A 5571-nucleotide genomic window follows, 5' to 3' on the forward strand; every position below is an offset into this window, starting at 1 on the left:
TTAGTGTTTGTATAAATTCTTCGTTTCAAATGCAAACTTTGATTAGCGATAACTTGAAATCCACTTGTGCTCCAAATTTCATTTTTCTTTTAAAATAAAGCTCATGGAATTCTTCAAAAATTATGTAATCATGTATTTGTCTTCAAAATATTGCCTTAATGGTTTAAATCGCCATTTAAGTCTAAGTGTTCATTTGCTGAATTTTGGACAGTCAGCGAATGTATGTACGTATGCTTATCCATATTAGATTAAACCTGTGATTTGGTATATTTTATCTTGTCTCAAAAGTAAAAGCTTGATGATTCTTCCATTTTTTCACCACATATGCAGTAACCTTATTTGGGAGATAAATGAACATATATATATTTTTGTTTTTATTAAAAAAACAAATGGTTTCCCGTCTGTAATTTCTAGCCAATGTCAAAGCTTTTAATAAAACTTCATCATTAGTGTTTGTATAAATTCTTCATTTCCAATGCAAACTTTGATTAGCGATAACTTGAAATCCACTTGTGCTCCAAATTTCATTTTTCTTTTAAAATAAAGCTCATGGAATTCTTCAAAAATTATGTAATCATGTATTTGTCTTCAAAATATCGCCTTAATGGTTTAAATCGCCATTTAAGTCTAAGTGTTCATTTGCTGAATTTTGGACAGTCAGCGAATGTGTGTACGTATGCTTATCCATATTAGATTAAACCTGTGGTTTGGTATATTTTATCTTGTCTCAAAAGTAAAAGCTTGATGATTCTTCCATTTTTTCACCACATATGCAGTAACCTTATTTGGGAGATAAATGAACATATATATATTTTTGTTTTTATTAAAAAAACAAATGGTTTCCCGTCTGTAATTTCTAGCCAATGTCAAAGCTTTTAATAAAACTTCATCATTAGTGTTTGTATAAATTCTTCATTTCCAATGCAAACTTTGATTAGCGATAACTTGAAATCCACTTGTGCTCCAAATTTCATTTTTCTTTTAAAATAAAGCTCATGGAATTCTTCAAAAATTATGTAATCATGTATTTGTCTTCAAAATATCGCCTTAATGGTTTAAATCGCCATTTAAGTCTAAGTGTTCATTTGCTGAATTTTGGACAGTCAGCGAATGTGTGTACGTATGCTTATCCATATTAGATTAAACCTGTGGTTTGGTATATTTTATCTTGTCTCAAAAGTAAAAGCTTGATGATTCTTCCATTTGTCACCACATATGCAGTAACCTTATTTGGGAGATAAATGAACATATATATATTTTTGTTTTTATTCAAAAAACAAATGGTTTCCCGTCTGTAATTTCTAGCCAATGTCAAAGCTTTTAATAAAACTTCATGATTAGTGTTTGTATAAATTCTTCATTTCCAATGCAAACTTTGATTAGCGATAACTTGAAATCCACTTGTGCTCCAAATTTCATTTTTCTTTTAAAATAAAGCTCATGGAATTCTTCAAAAATTATGTGTACATGTATTTGTCTTCAAAATATCGCCTTAATGGTTTAAATCGCCATTTAAGTCTAAGTGTTCATTTGCTGAATTTTGGACAGTCAGCGAATGTGTGTACGTATGCTTATCCATATTAGATTAAACCTGTGGTTTGGTATATTTTATCTTGTCTCAAAAGTAAAAGCTTGATGATTCTTCCATTTTTCACCACATATGCAGTAACCTTATTTGGGAGATAAATGAACATATATATATTTTTGTTTTTATTCAAAAAACAAATGGTTTCCCGTCTGTAATTTCTAGCCAATGTCAAAGCTTTTAATAAAACTTCATCATTAGTGTTTGTATAAATTCTTCATTTCCAATGCAAACTTTGATTAGCGATAACTTGAAATCCACTTGTGCTCCAAATTTCATTTTTCTTTTAAAATAAAGCTCATGGAATTCTTCAAAAATTATGTAATCATGTATTTGTCTTCAAAATATCGCCTTAATGGTTTAAATCGCCATTTAAGTCTAAGTGTTCATTTGCTGAATTTTGGACAGTCAGCGAATGTGTGTACGTATGCTTATCCATATTAGATTAAACCTGTGGTTTGGTATATTTTATCTTGTCTCAAAAGTAAAAGCTTGATGATTCTTCCATTTTTCACCACATATGCAGTAACCTTATTTGGGAGATAAATGAACATATATATATTTTTGTTTTTATTCAAAAAACAAATGGTTTCCCGTCTGTAATTTCTAGCCAATGTCAAAGCTTTTAAGAAAACTTCATAATTAGTGTTTGTATAAATTCTTCATTTCCAATGCAAACTTTGATTAGCGATAACTTGAAATCCACTTGTGCTCCAAATTTCATTTTTCTTTTAAAATAAAGCTCATGGAATTCTTCAAAAATTATGTAATCATGTATTTGTCTTCAAAATCTCGCCTTAATGGTTTAAATCGCCATTTAAGTCTAAGTGTTCATTTGCTGAATTTTGGACAGTCAGCGAATGTATGTACGTATGCTTATCCATATTAGATTAAACCTGTGATTTGGTATATTTTATTATGTCTCAAAAGTAAAAGCTTGATGATTCTTCCATTTTTTCACCACATATGCAGTAACCTTATTTGGGAGATAAATGAACATATATATATTTTTGTTTTTATTAAAAAAACAAATGGTTTCCCGTCTGTAATTTCTAGCCAATGTCAAAGCTTTTAATAAAACTTCATCATTAGTGTTTGTATAAATTCTTCATTTCCAATGCAAACTTTGATTAGCGATAACTTGAAATCCACTTGTGCTCCAAATTTCATTTTTCTTTTAAAATAAAGCTCATGGAATTCTTCAAAAATTATGTAATCATGTATTTGTCTTCAAAATATCGCCTTAATGGTTTAAATCGCCATTTAAGTCTAAGTGTTCATTTGCTGAATTTTGGACAGTCAGCGAATGTATGTACGTATGCTTATCCATATTAGATTAAACCTGTGATTTGGTATATTTTATCTTGTCTCAAAAGTAAAAGCTTGATGATTCTTCCATTTTTTCACCACATATGCAGTAACCTTATTTGGGAGATAAATGAACATATATATATTTTTGTTTTTATTAAAAAAACAAATGGTTTCCCGTCTGTAATTTCTAGCCAATGTCAAAGCTTTTAATAAAACTTCATCATTAGTGTTTGTATAAATTCTTCATTTCCAATGCAAACTTTGATTAGCGATAACTTGAAATCCACTTGTGCTCCAAATTTCATTTTTCTTTTAAAATAAAGCTCATGGAATTCTTCAAAAATTATGTAATCATGTATTTGTCTTCAAAATATTGCCTTAATGGTTTAAATCGCCATTTAAGTCTAAGTGTTCATTTGCTGAATTTTGGACAGTCAGCGAATGTATGTACGTATGCTTATCCATATTAGATTAAACCTGTGATTTGGTATATTTTATCTTGTCTCAAAAGTAAAAGCTTGATGATTCTTCCATTTTTTCACCACATATGCAGTAACCTTATTTGGGAGATAAATGAACATATATATATTTTTGTTTTTATTAAAAAAACAAATGGTTTCCCGTCTGTAATTTCTAGCCAATGTCAAAGCTTTTAATAAAACTTCATCATTAGTGTTTGTATAAATTCTTCATTTCCAATGCAAACTTTGATTAGCGATAACTTGAAATCCACTTGTGCTCCAAATTTCATTTTTCTTTTAAAATAAAGCTCATGGAATTCTTCAAAAATTATGTAATCATGTATTTGTCTTCAAAATCTCGCCTTAATGGTTTAAATCGCCATTTAAGTCTAAGTGTTCATTTGCTGAATTTTGGACAGTCAGCGAATGTATGTACGTATGCTTATCCATATTAGATTAAACCTGTGATTTGGTATATTTTATCTTGTCTCAAAAGTAAAAGCTTGATGATTATTCCATTTTTTCACCACATATGCAGTAACCTTATTTGGGAGATAAATGAACATATATATATTTTTGTTTTTATTCAAAAAACAAATGGTTTCCCGTCTGTAATTTCTAGCCAATGTCAAAGCTTTTAATAAAACTTCATAATTAGTGTTTGTATAAATTCTTCGTTTCAAATGCAAACTTTGATTAGCGATAACTTGAAATCCACTTGTGCTCCAAATTTCATTTTTCTTTTAAAATAAAGCTCATGGAATTCTTCAAAAATTATGTAATCATGTATTTGTCTTCAAAATATTGCCTTAATGGTTTAAATCGCCATTTAAGTCTAAGTGTTCATTTGCTGAATTTTGGACAGTCAGCGAATGTATGTACGTATGCTTATCCATATTAGATTAAACCTGTGATTTGGTATATTTTATCTTGTCTCAAAAGTAAAAGCTTGATGATTCTTCCATTTTTTCACCACATATGCAGTAACCTTATTTGGGAGATAAATGAACATATATATATTTTTGTTTTTATTAAAAAAACAAATGGTTTCCCGTCTGTAATTTCTAGCCAATGTCAAAGCTTTTAATAAAACTTCATCATTAGTGTTTGTATAAATTCTTCATTTCCAATGCAAACTTTGATTAGCGATAACTTGAAATCCACTTGTGCTCCAAATTTCATTTTTCTTTTAAAATAAAGCTCATGGAATTCTTCAAAAATTATGTAATCATGTATTTGTCTTCAAAATATCGCCTTAATGGTTTAAATCGCCATTTAAGTCTAAGTGTTCATTTGCTGAATTTTGGACAGTCAGCGAATGTGTGTACGTATGCTTATCCATATTAGATTAAACCTGTGGTTTGGTATATTTTATCTTGTCTCAAAAGTAAAAGCTTGATGATTCTTCCATTTTTTCACCACATATGCAGTAACCTTATTTGGGAGATAAATGAACATATATATATTTTTGTTTTTATTAAAAAAACAAATGGTTTCCCGTCTGTAATTTCTAGCCAATGTCAAAGCTTTTAATAAAACTTCATCATTAGTGTTTGTATAAATTCTTCATTTCCAATGCAAACTTTGATTAGCGATAACTTGAAATCCACTTGTGCTCCAAATTTCATTTTTCTTTTAAAATAAAGCTCATGGAATTCTTCAAAAATTATGTAATCATGTATTTGTCTTCAAAATATCGCCTTAATGGTTTAAATCGCCATTTAAGTCTAAGTGTTCATTTGCTGAATTTTGGACAGTCAGCGAATGTGTGTACGTATGCTTATCCATATTAGATTAAACCTGTGGTTTGGTATATTTTATCTTGTCTCAAAAGTAAAAGCTTGATGATTCTTCCATTTGTCACCACATATGCAGTAACCTTATTTGGGAGATAAATGAACATATATATATTTTTGTTTTTATTCAAAAAACAAATGGTTTCCCGTCTGTAATTTCTAGCCAATGTCAAAGCTTTTAATAAAACTTCATGATTAGTGTTTGTATAAATTCTTCATTTCCAATGCAAACTTTGATTAGCGATAACTTGAAATCCACTTGTGCTCCAAATTTCATTTTTCTTTTAAAATAAAGCTCATGGAATTCTTCAAAAATTATGTGTACATGTATTTGTCTTCAAAATATCGCCTTAATGGTTTAAATCGCCATTTAAGTCTAAGTGTTCATTTGCTGAATTTTGGACAGTCAGCGAATGTG

The sequence above is a fragment of the Lytechinus pictus genome, unplaced genomic scaffold (assembly GCF_037042905.1).
Source record: "Lytechinus pictus isolate F3 Inbred unplaced genomic scaffold, Lp3.0 scaffold_55, whole genome shotgun sequence".
NCBI classification, from domain to species: domain Eukaryota; kingdom Metazoa; phylum Echinodermata; class Echinoidea; order Temnopleuroida; family Toxopneustidae; genus Lytechinus; species Lytechinus pictus.